A 13,474-nucleotide genomic window follows, 5' to 3' on the forward strand; every position below is an offset into this window, starting at 1 on the left:
AAGTCGAACCAGCCCTATCTAAACTAGTTAAATAGCATCGTCAAATAGCGTCAGTCAGTCACAGAAGCATGAAACTGTGACGCGGCTCGCTCGCTTGGTTTGAGAATTCTCGCCCGAGTTACGTTTTCGAATGTAATTTCTACATTTCAGATAATCAAAATAATTTAATTATTATATATATACATATAAATTAATTAATTTCTTACTTGTAAAATATGTTGACTTTTATGATATCGCGTATAATAGTTTTTTTAAATATGATTAATGTTTTTAACTTGGAATTCTTGAAAATTTTATGAAAAAGTTTTTTCATTTCGTATTTTTTGAACATTTTCTTTTAAGATAATGTCATCTTCATTGTTCTTTGCATGAATGAATTTTAAGGCTTCTTTCATATTTAAAAATCCTAATAAATATTTTATTTAAAAAAGTTGACTGTTATAATTATAACCGCATTTTTCTATATTTTTTGAAAAAGTAAAAAAAAGGTGTTTTTCTAAATTTTATTTTCCGGAAAATTAAAAGGATTAATATTTTATTATCATAATCGTTTCCTTCTTTGGGGAAAAAACAGAAGAACCGTTTTCTAGATTTTACTTTTCTAGAAAACATTTACATTAAATTTTACATTAATACATTTTGTATGTTGCCTTTTATAAGTACACAATAAATAAATAAATAATCAAGAGATAATGTAATCGACTGTCGTCGATACAACGTAATTAATTATCTTACGGTCGACGAAACAGCGTAGTATTGACACATATTCGGAAAATGCACATAAGTAAGCATTTGTATTTTAGAAGTCGTTTGTTATTCAATCGTATATGATCATTTTTTATCAACAGGTCAGTAATTTTTAGTTTAGAAATAGAGAAAATAATTCCACTCTCTTGGCCGTCCTCATTTTGTAATCATTAGACTTTTAATGCTATTCTATCGTTGATTATTCTTACAGAACGTCACGTGTACACTTGCGAAAAAAAAAAGAGGAAAACGCAAAAATGCCGGCACATACGCGCTCCGGGCGCGTAGTCCTATGAATGCTATTTGTTACGACGCAACTCGCGCTGCGTCGTTTGTGCACCGCGAAAAATTGTGCGCGTTCCGCTTTTATTCGCAAGTTTATGCAATTTCTGGCCGGGTCAAGGAAAAATCGCGAGGGATCGGGAGAAAAAACGTACGCGAAAGAGAGGCAATCAACGCCAGCGGTTTAAAAATTACATATCGCACCGATATTTGAATTGCATTTCGCTATCCTTTCTTGCGCGCGCTAGAATAAAGGACGTATTCGTTAGACATCGCTATTCATAAACGAATCCGAATATAAAGGGTTTGCAAAAAGGAAAAGTGAAAAATTCTACAGTAAAGAATTAATATTGTAGACCGGCTTCGACTGCCGCGCGTATACTCTTTTTTTTTACCCTCCTTTTTTTTTAAACTTCCATATTGCTTCCATACACCAAAATAGTTTTGCATTTCGGGCTATCTAGAGTAAAATTTAATAACGGCCACTACGGAAAATAGGAGGTGGCCGCGCGTCAGACTGTGTACATTGAAATTCCTATGTTGTTTGTGTATCGAGAATCATGTAAATATCAAAGCAAGGTCGCTGCTTTATCTCCGATGCCCCGATCGCACCAACGGCAACGTAGCCGTCCGAAAGTAATTAATATTCGATTACTTTCATCCCGCGCAAATAATCACCTGTGCTGAAACTTTCGCGTCAACCGCGCGCTTCAGCCATCTCTTCCTCTCTCTCACTCTCTCTCTCTTTCTCTGTATGCTCTGTGCTCTCCACTTTCACGCGAGGAGTTTCGCGGGTGCGAGGCGCGCGGTTCTCCGGGACTCGGAGTATCGATTCGTTATGCGGGTAAACCATGCATACGTAACTACTGTTTGTGGTTATTACTGTTAAATTTTAGCCCCCGTCATAATGTATGCGTGTAAGCAGACCACGCGCGTGGCACATCCGCCCGGAACGTTCAAAGGTTTCGCGTTACGCAGCGTAAACTGCGCCGATGCACAGAATCAAACGCGATGCAGAGACACAAGCTCTGGATTCGATCGTGCACGACATCCGGTCTTTTCTGCCCGCCGGCCATATCTTTGCCTAATGGTAGAACAACCGATGCGTGCACTGTAACCCTCTCTGATTGCGTGCGTCCATTATATTTGGGTACGCTTGAAGCAATATTCAGGACATATTCAGGACTTTTTTTTCGAGAGAAGAGAGAGTGGAGATATTCAATTTTCTGTTAACAAATAAACAAGTTTTAATAAATTGCTATTTCTGAAAAGTTTTGAGCTTAGAATGAGTTAGAATGAAAATCAGTTCCCAATTTTGAATGAGAAAAATATTAGGTTAGAGACACAAAAAATTCTACTATATTTGTGTTCTGTAAGTAAAAATCTTAAGGATCCTTTCATTTTTTAAAGGTTGAAAGCGCATATTCTATTTTTCAATTCACAAACCTCGCAAAAATGTTCCTTGTGCATCGAACGCTATCAAAGCTCCTAAATAATGGGAATTCTAGAAATTATTTATTATATGGTCGTAACGGGAAGAAGATATTTCATGTAATAGTAAAAAATTTACTCAGAATCAAAAGTAAAGTTACATGTTACGATAAAGAATTGAGGAAAATAAAAAAAAATTTTTAAAGGAAGTTTTAAACCCCCTCAAATCTCCCCCCTGGATACGCCCATGGGAAACAACGGTGTAGCCTCCTTGGACGGACGGCGAGCTTTATGCACCGTTACATACCAGAGAAAACGATACCTGACAATTTTATAGAGAGACACATTCCGAGTGTGTATATACGTATCCGCGTGTACTTTTACCGCAACGATGTCTTTCGTTCTCGTATCCGATCGAGCGTCTAGTTTCTGGAAGACTGGGCTCCAGCTGTGGATTCTTCGATGGCGACGGGGCATTGAGAACACGGAAGAGCGTAAAGTAAAGACGTGTATAGTTACTATCGAATAGGTGGACACTTGTTTGTACCGTAAATAACTTCCACGGATTTATCTCTGTCGAAGAAAAATATAAGTTAATGTAATAATTATGTTTCGGCCAAGGGCATTAACGCACTTAATACGTTTCGTGTTTTCACGAAAAAGAAAACAAATGCTAATGTTCTCCTTCCTTCCCCTCTCCGCTCTGATTCAGCTTTGAATTTTTAATAGTACAGATTCATGTTCTTTAATGTAAAAAACAATTCGCTCAGGTATAATTTTGTCTTGCAGATTTTAATTTCTTTTTTTTTTTTCAAAACTTTGTCCTTTATTTAAATAGTAAAAAGAATTTTTTTAATTAGCATTTCAAAGTCTAGCTCTCGTGTTAATGAGTGAATTTTTGCGAATCGACAAATTCAGTTTCATGCAATATAATTCATGCAATATTTGTTTTGTCTATTGTCAATTATAGCTTTCAATTATTTAGATTAACATTATTCAATTTAGATCTGTTTTAATTTTTCACTATTTTGAACCTATTTACTTCAGATTTAAACCACAGGCTTTAATACAATCGAGCTAGTTTCAAACTATGAAAAAATTGCAATAATCTCATTTTGATATACTGCACGAACATTTTGTGATGCCAACTCTTGATAGCCACAAACTGATTCGGAAGAAATAGGAATAAAGTTATAAAACTTTTGTCTTTTATTTTTTTCTAAGAAAATATGATCGTAATATATAATCATAGTATATTTAGAAAAGATTTAAAAAAAATCTATTTGAGCGTTTAAATTATCAAAAGACATGAAAGGTTTAATTGAGGTCGAAAGTAGAGATAAAATTTTACGTCGAATAGACACTGATTAAAATCAAGAGAAGGCGAACGAAAAGTGCTCAATAATATTTTCTACGTGATTTTTTTACGTGCATTTCCTACTCTTTTCGAACTGTGCGTCGTTACTCTCGGTCTGCAAACACAGTTTCTTAAATTCGATATTTTGGTCGATAAATCTGGTGGATAACATGGTGTGTACTTACCAATGGTGTTACCGAAGTGGTTGGCGATCATCCGGGTTTTAAAAAGCGGTCGGACACAATCCCGAAGAACCAATTATAAATCCGTTGCTGTCTTAGACAGGAAGTTTAAGAGATTCGTAGAAAATTTGAAAAGATTGAAAGGTTTGTTGGCTATCCTCTGCGCGACCTCTGAAAAAAAAAAGAAGTTAGCCAGAACGTCCCCAAAATGCATACAAGCGAGATATCGCTTTAAAAGTTTTACGATCGTGCAGCTGATTACATGGTGTTTATTTACCAATGGTGTTACCGAAGTGGTTGGCGATCATCCGGTTCTTAAAAAGCGGTCGAACACAATCCCGAAGAACCAATTATAAATCCGTTGCTGTCTTAGACAGGAAGTTTAAGAGATTCGTAGAAAATTTGAAAAGATTGAAAGGTTTGTTGGCTATCCTCTGCGCGACCTCTGAAAAAAAAAAAGAAGTTAGCCAGAACGTCCCCAAAATGCATACAAGCGAGATATCGCTTTAAAAGTTTTACGATCGTGCAGCTGATTACATGGTGTTTATTTACCAATGGTGTTACCGAAGTGGTTGGCGATCATCCGGTTCTTAAAAAGCGGTCGAACACAATCCCGAAGAACCAATTATAAATCCGTTGCTGTCTTAGACAGGAGGTTTAAAAGATTCGTAGAAAATTTGAGAAGATTGAAAGGTTTGCTGGCTATCCTCTGCGCGACCTCTGAAAAAAAAAAGAGGTTAGCCGGAACGTCGCCAAAATACATACAAGCGAGATATCGCTTTAAAAGTTTTACGATCGTGTAGCTCACCACTGACACACTACAGCTGTCGAGTCCACGTTGACGACCAGCGGGTCACCTACGTGACCTCGCGTTCATCGCTTACCCGCTTGTAAAGTATCTTTTGACGTCATTAAGATTAAGATATCGAGAGCCTTTCCGTGTTTTCGCGGCCGACCTCTTCTCGGACGGAGTGGCCGCGAGTCGAGATGGTCCCATTGTTTTTCAATCTACGGTAAATCGCGAAGTGACAGTGACGGATTTACAATCGGGACTTCGAGCGTCGACGCTTGTCCGAAGAGAGTCCCTTTTCCTGGTCATCGCGAAGATAACAACAAGTGCGAGCTCGCATTCCAAGGGCACGAACGGCGCGGACGACGACGCGGCTCGACTTTTTTTTCTCTTTCTAGAAATGTCGGATTCTTGAAGTGGTCAATCAGCAGCTGGCTTCTCTCGTTCACTATCCCCCCGGGAGGGGGGAGAGGGGTCCCTCCTGCCATAGTCGACGCTTCGACGCTGCGACTCGTGCCGATGCCGTCGCGAGGACATTTACACCAATTCACACACTTCGTCGCGATCGCGAGATCTTTCCTCCGTAGGACGCGAATCGTCGGCGAGCGACGGCAATGAGCCCCGGTGTGTCCGTCGGGGCCGATCGAGGTACAAGAAATGACTCCGCGAGCAACGTCCGTGTCGTCGGGCGTGAAATACGCGGGAGCTTGAGTATCGTGAAGTGCGTCGCGCTCGACAAACGTGCGTCGCGTTACACTTCACACAGCACACGTCGTCCGGAAACATGGATCCCGATGCTCTTCGTTTCGTCGGTGCTGGAGCTCCGATCAGTGTTTACGTCGTGACCACTCGTACCTAGGTGGCGAACTACTTCCCCCGTTTTGCTCTCTTCGGTTCTCGATATCTCACAATTACTCCTGTCGCGAAACACAACGTCGGGCACGCAAGGCCAAGTATCGTTTGGCGCGCGCGCGATCGAGCGATCTCCTTGGCCGTCGGAATGTCGCGGACAACGACAACGAACCTTGATGTGTTCGCGGGGTTTCGAGTATCGTGAAGTACGTCGCGTTCGACACAATTCGCAGAGTCACTCGTCGCTTGACCTGACCACGGCTCCGCGTTCCTCGTCGCGTTGCATCGCGTTGTCGGGCGTGAAATGCGTGGGATCTTAACCCTCGTGAAGTCCGACCGCGTCCCGCGTCACAGTTCACACGGCACGCGTCGCCCGAAGACGTGATTCCGCACTCTTTCCCTCGCCGATTACTCAAAAGCGGTGCTGGAGCCACTCCCCCCCCTCCTCCCCCCGTGTTCGTTACTCGCGCGCGAGGGTACGAAAGAATAGCGCGACGTCGCGTGTGGTATACGCGGGATCTCGAGTCACTTATCGCTCGACGCCTCGTCTACAAAAGTCACAAGCAGCCAGTTGCGATTTGCGACAGCCAATGAGCGTCTGGTTTCTAGTACAAGCTCGACAGTCATTGGCTGTCGCGAGTCGCAACTAGCTGCTTACGACTGCTGTCGACGAGGCTTGACCCACCGGCTCCGTGTTTCTCGTCGTGTCGCGTTGTCGGGCGTGAGATACGCGGGATCCTGAGTATCGTGAGGTGCGTCGCGTCCGACCGCGTCTCGCGTCGCCCGAAGAAGTGATTCCGCACTCTTTCCCTCGTCGATTCTCAAAAGCGGTGCTGGAGCCCTCCCCCCCCCCTCGCGTTTACGTCACGGTCACTCGCATCTAGGTGGCGAATCGCTTCCCCCCTCGCACTCTTCAGTCCGATCGCGGAGTACAATGGCGGGCAGGCAGAGCCAAGTATCGTTTGGCGCGCGATCGAGCGATCTTTTTGGCCGTCGGAATGTCGCGAACGTCGTGGACAACGGCGACGACCTTGATATGTTCGTTACTCGCGCGCGAGGGTACGAAAGGTACGAAAGAATAGCGCTACGTCGCGTGTGGTATACGCGGGATCTCGAGTCGCTCGACGCCTCGTCTACAAAAGTCGCAAGCAGCCAGTCGCGACTTGCGACAGCCAATGAGCGTCTGGTTTCTAGTACAAGCTCGACAGTCATTGGCTGTCGCGAGTTGCAACTAGCTACTTATGATTACTGTCGACGAGGCTTGACCCACCGGCTCCGTGTTTCTCGTCGTGTCGCGTTGTCGGACGTGAAGTACGCGGGATCCCGAGTATCGTGAGGTGCGTCGCGTCCGACCGCGTCTCGCGTCGCCCGAAGACGTGATTCCGCACTCTTTCCCTCGTCGATTCTCAAAAGCGGTGCTGGAGCCCCCCCGCGTTTACGTCACGGTCACTCGCATCTAGGTGGCGAACCGCTTTCCCCCTCGCACTCTTCAGTCGCGGAGCACAATGGCGGGCAGGCAGAGCCAAGTATCGTTTGGCGCGCGATCGAGCGATCTTTTTGGCCGTCGGAATGTCGCGAACGTCGTGGGCAACGGCGACGACCTTGATATGTTCGTTACTCGCGCGCGAGGGTACGAAAGAATAGTGCGACGTCGCGTGTGGTATACCCGGGATCTCGAGTATCGTGAAGTGCGTCGCGTTCGACACAATTCGCAGCGTCACTTGTCGCTTGACCTAACTACTCCGCGTTCCTCGTCTCGTCGGTATGTCGATTGAGATCTCGGAAGCGGTGCTCGAGCCTTGTTCGCGATCGGTCTCTCATCGAGAAGGGACTCCTATCTCTCCGAGGTGACCTTCCTGCTTCCTGCTCTCGAACTTCAGCAAGCACCTCGGTCTCCCGTCCCGGAGACGCGGAAGGGCGCGAAATCGGGAGTTCCGCGTCCGTCGTGTTATGACTTCACGTTCCCTAGTGGACATCGCGTGCGAAAACAAGTGTCGGAAGTGAATCGGATCGATCGAACAGCCGGGCGATCGTCTTGTGAAATTCGTAAACGGCGTCGCGATAATCCTAACCTGATCTCGCGTCGTTGCGATATACGCTGCGCGAGTGTCCGCGGTAACGTGCGAGTGTCCGGTGATAGTGCCATATTATGGAATACTACCTTATGGAAGGATAACAACACGCTGCGGCAGAAGGAAGGAAGGACAGGGATACCCGGAAGCGGAGAGGAACGAGCTAGGGAACGGCGACGCATCGGTCGGTGAGTGAATTACTTATTTACTTGTTTTATTGCGCTTATCGCTACGCCAGCTTTCGACAATGACGGTAATTCGATCAAGCGTAGATAACGCAGGGTGTTTTTACCACGCCCGGGGAAAAAACCCGGGGAGAGCCTGGGAATTTTCCTCTCATCCTATAATTTATTTTTAGTCCGTGAATATCGTGGACTGTTTCATAGGGTTTCATTATTGGTACACGGAGAAATTTTCGGGAGACTTTGTCTTTTTTTTTTCGACACAAAACTGCTTTCTTTGACCTATCTTTTTTTGCAATAAATATCTTAAATTCTATTCATCCACATACATTTTCTCGTGACTTGCGTTTCTTATTTAAAAAAAATTGTGACAGTGGAAGACATCGTTCTAAAAAAATAAAACATTTTCAATTTTTATATTTCTTTTGAGTTAAAGTTCTGTATTGTGGACAGATCATTATATATATAATGACTAGACCTTTGTCCTTTATGACAAAGGATAGTCGTCTTCTATTTCATGTGTAGCTTGTCCTTTAGATATATTTCTTTTTTTCAATTTTGTCTTTTATTCTAACAATAATGCGAGAAATTCTTTTGTATTTAATAACATTTCCAATGTCTAATGTCATACTAACGAGGGAATTTTTACCGAAATAACCGATTATTTGCCCAAAATTTAGTATTATGCAATATAATTTATTTTCGTAAAGTTTCATAATGCACGAGCTTCTGACATTCACAAATTAATTTGAAAACATAGTATAAACTGGGAACAAAGTCCTAAAATTTTTTAGATTTATTTTTTATTTTCTCTAAGAAAATACAGTCAGCATAGACAAAAATAAGACACGTATTTTTTGTCTAAATGTTCTTATACATAAGAGGATAAAATATCCATTAAATAATGTTTTATTTCTGTTTGATTTCGCAAAGCGTATTTGTTGAAACGGTAAAGATCAATATGAAAAATATTTTATTTAAAAGTTTTATTTTGAAGTTTACTTAATATTTAAAAAAATGTTATTTTCAAAACATTTTTCTACTTATGTAATTGCGTTTATTTTTAAACGAAATGTAATCTTATCAGAAAAATTGTTCAACTTTTAAAAATTAATAGTAGATTAATAGTAGATGAGTCAGAATTATGAAAAATATAATGATATTTAAAAAATGTGTACACGTGTCTTTAAAATTAAAATCGTTAAAATTATAAAATCTATTTATTTAAAATATTTTTCATATCTTTTATTTTAACAGCATATGATATTTGAAGGTAAGTTTTTCCAAGTGTAATAGAGATATGAAGACTTAGAAAAAAATTTGTCTTTTTGTATTATATAATATGTATGTCTAACATTTTTATTGAATATATTATTTAAAACGTGAATGATATTCATATTATTAAAAATGAAGGAGGATATTCGCATATATCTTCGCTACCTTAATCTTTAAGTTATATACGTATACGTACAAGGATAATAATAGCATACATATATCACTCGCGAAGCAAAAGAGTATTTCAGCGATCTTGATGCTGATTGTCAACGACGTATGTAGATATGGTCATTACGGCAGGGTCGATTCTTATTCCGGCTCCCTGTGCGAGATTTCTCGGAGAAGTATCGGGTTATTACACCAATTATGCAAATGCCGCGTTTGTAAAAAGGATCATGCGCACGGGATTTATTTGACGGCGATTCTTGCATCGCCCCTGCGCCGTCGTCGCCGTCGCCTCGGTCGTCTACCAGTCCCGGCACGTTAGAGTATTTTTATAAGAGCCTAGGGCCGCGTGAGACCCCTGTTAAGGGGAGGGAAGGGGGACGAGAAGAAAGTGAGAGACACGACTAAGGGAGAAAAGAGGGAGACTGAGAGAGCGAGCGGGCTAGTCCCCGGGGGTGTCGGCGAAGAAGTCGACGAAAGATCGCAGTGGCAGATGACACGACGGGGGAGGGAGGAAGGCGGATGGCAAGGGCGGGATGCGGAAGGGACGTGAAAAATGGAGGTGTGCCGAATGAATGCCACCCGGCGAGAAAGAACTAAAAACGCGGAAGGGGTCGTTGCGCGAAATACGAAGAAAGTGAGAGGAAGAGAGAGAGAGAGAGAGGGGCACGAGGGAAGTCTCACATGTGTCGACATCTCGGATATCCGTAGAAATAATCGCTCTGTTGCGCGATGTTCTTATATTCCAGCTTTCCCTTTCTTGTATTAAATTGTCGAGCGAAGTTGGTCGTTTTCGTGTTTCCTTTTTACTGTGCAACCGGTTTTACGTAGACTACTAGTTTTGCTCCACGTCTCTTCGATTTGCAGAATTGCCGAGTGTCGAGAGCTTTTTGATAATGTTTAAAGTAAACAGTGATTTGTTTATCTATCTTGATATTGTTTTTAATTTGCTTTTAAATATTATTTTTTATGATTACGTAAAAAAAAATTTCTTTTTAAGGGTAAAGGTATCAATTTATTTTAATATGATTATTACGAATTATATAGCGGTTTTGCGGTAAAAACATGATAATTTAGATGATCATTTCTTTACACATTTGGTAAGAAATCTTTGAAAATTCGTTGTAAATTATATTATTATGGTACAACTGGCTCTAAATGTGCGATAAATATATTTTATTAATCGTTACTTGGTAACCGACCATTAATCAATACGCAAATTGCATCATGGAAATGCGAGTCAGTTTGTAATATGCCATTAAATTGAATGGGCTATTATTTATAATCTCAAAACATGCTTTTATCACATTAAAAGTTCTGTTTCATTTTATGTAAAAGTTGAAACGTAATAGGTATCATCCGCTATCATATTCAATGAATAATGGTCACAGTTAAAATTGCAATATTTATATCAATAAACTTTATTCAATGTTCGTTGCTATCAGCAGAGAGAGAGAGAGAGAGAGAGAGAGAGAGAGAGAGAGAGAGAGAGAGAGAGCGCAAGCGAAAAGAGAAAGAAGGGAAATGTAATAAATGTACCTCGCGTGAAGACGCGGAAACATAAAAGTAGTCAAAAAAAGTAAAAAAGAGCTGTTTCTTTGGCGCACATGATTAGTCAAATGGATTGGGTAAAAAGACATGTCCTAGGGTCCTAGGGAATCGATGTGAAGATAAAGCAAAATAGTTTCCGCGCGTCTCTTTCTCTCTCTCTCTCTCTCTCTCTCTCTCTCTCTCTCTCTCTCTCTCTCAATTGTCGGGGGAAGAACACGCAAAGAGAAGCTAAATGAGCCGCCTATGCGACATTGCACCTCCGCAAAAGCCTTTGTTGCTCACGTCGCGAGACCTGCACGGAGTTGACGATAGCTCGCGCTAAGGACTACCCATTGTAGTCGCGGACCTTGCCGAGCACGGCGACTAATACAGGCGAATTACGCGGCACCTTCCCGAGCTTCGGTTTTGTTGCGATTACAGACGCAGCTTCGCTGCGCCGGGTATTTTCAGACGAGCGCGTGACGTAAATTCATTATCGCAGCACATGAGAGCGCCGCCGCCGCGCCAATGGCAAACGCTCGCTCGCCAAAGTCTCTCCTCGGCTACCGCGCCGCATCGAATAGATACGTTTATCCCGTTAGCTCTGAATAAATTGTATTCTGCGAAGTAGTTTCCAATTACACAATTCTCTTAAACTTGTTTTAATATTACACGTATGCTCCAGATAATCATTTTCAATGATCCATTATCGTTAGACTTTATCTGCAATGTTTTAAGCCGAGTTGCAAATATAACTGTGAATGAAAAAAAGAAATATTGAAAGAATATATAAAGAATCTGTCATTCTATTCAAGTACAATTTGGAATGTGTTAATATCTGGTACTGAAAAAATTCGTCAAAATCAGCAAAGCGAACAAAACTCTTGCGGTATATTTTTACAATGTGTACCAAGTAATTTTTTTTACTCGATTTTGAAGCGTATATATTTGAACAACGTCGGCTTTAGGGATATCTATGAAAAATTTTATCAATAATACTTATTTTACTTATATAATACTTATTTTATGTAAGTTAAAAGGCTGTTGTGTAAAATATATTCTTTGAAACATTTATAAAAATATACTGAATGATATTTTTTTATTTGATTTGCTGATTTTACCGCCTTTTTTTCAGCACCTGATATCAAAAATATTCAGACTCTTATTTTTCTATCAATCAGAATATACGGTTCATTATTAGACGCGAGGAATTCAAACCTCTATAAAAATGTTCAAGCAAGGTTTTTTAAATTTTACATAATTACGAATGTGGGTATAATTAAAATTATTAGGTTCACAATTAGCCTTCGTTTATTTAAGTTTTATTATATTATATCATTAATTATCATTTCTTTTACTTTCTGATTAACTTGTTTTAATTTAAATACTGAATGCCGTATTAACTGATGAAACAAACTTTTTTTTCTGCGGGTAGTAAGATGTGAGGGATGTAGATATAAGCGGCACGTAAATCCCTTCGGTAATTGAGCTCACAAAGAGCTTTTTTTTAAGGCTTGTGGTTCTTTTTTAATTGCTCATTCATGCTTAGCGGTAAGCATAGTTACTTTTACAAATTTAAGACAACACCTGCTGCCTCTTGTTCGCATAGTTGTCATCCGCAATTGCAATTAAGTATTTGCCACTTACAGTTGCATGCAAACCTAAGTTTTATATTGGTTCTTATATGTAATTTGTCTCATTTAAAGATTATTTTTTATTGATATTTCGCAAAAATTATAAACATTTTATTTCATTCAAATTTAATTTGCTAGATGTTACATTCTTATATATAATATATTTAATTATTAAAATTGTTAGAAAATTATTAATATTCAAACCTTTTTACGGAGACAAAATAAATTTTAAACATTTTTTAAAAATTTATAATACAGAGAATACTCAATAATGCCGTTATAATGTAATAAATCTTAAAGTGAAGAAAAAAATCTTAAAACTTAAAGTGATGTTTTATTTGTCACTTACGTAGCATCTACTGGCAGAACTTGTAAAACTTGATTAGTTCATATTATTTTACTGCAATGCTGAAAATAAATTTGCAGCGGAAAAAAAGTGTTAAACCAACAAAAACGTATATAAACAAGAATCTTTCATGAGTCACGGTATTCAACAGTTGAATGCAATCGCTCAGCTTTGAATTTCCGTTATAAAACACATATTTGAGCGCAAGTCGGTCCTCGAAACCGTTAAATGCTTTGCCGGTTCTCTATGATTCGACGGAGCAACAGAGCCTCGGCCACAAAGCGGTTCCTCGGGGCTCAGCATCGTGAAAATACGCTCGCGCGCGCTGAATCGATGCACGGTCGCGCAGAAATGCCTTCGTCGTCGTTCAAATACAACGAAAACGTTTGCATTTAGCAGGTATGCGCCCGGGAGGCGCGGCGCGCCTTTTTTTCTCGCTCGCGGCTCCACAGCGCATTTGGCACCGTGCATCAAAATTAGCTCGATTCCAGATGACCCGCGCGCAAGTCACGCGCTTCATCCCCCGCCGCTCTTTGTCTCTCGAACCCTTTTGTTCGCCCGGGGACCACCCGTTCTCGCTCGCTTTCGAAATCGGACACTAGCCGGTAACTGCCGCGGTATATACGAGA

The 13,474-nt window shown here is 40.9% G+C and overlaps 1 long non-coding RNA gene across 2 annotated transcripts; it reads right to left on the minus strand.

Moving 5' to 3' along the window:
- Positions 1-506: 506 nt before the first annotated feature.
- Positions 507-7,901, minus strand: LOC114254973. Of its 2 annotated transcripts, XR_004963413.1 has the most exons (5): positions 4,808-7,901; positions 4,552-4,719; positions 4,277-4,444; positions 4,003-4,170; positions 507-3,033 (listed from the first exon to the last, which is right to left on the minus strand). It is a non-coding gene; the product is annotated as an uncharacterized LOC114254973 (long non-coding RNA). The 2 variants fall into 2 exon arrangements; XR_004963412.1 differs by lacking the exon at positions 507-3,033 and having other exon boundaries at positions 3,064-4,170.
- Between the last annotated feature and the right edge of the window lie 5,573 nt (positions 7,902-13,474).

The sequence above is a fragment of the Monomorium pharaonis genome, chromosome 5 (assembly GCF_013373865.1).
Source record: "Monomorium pharaonis isolate MP-MQ-018 chromosome 5, ASM1337386v2, whole genome shotgun sequence".
NCBI lineage: Eukaryota > Metazoa > Arthropoda > Insecta > Hymenoptera > Formicidae > Monomorium > Monomorium pharaonis.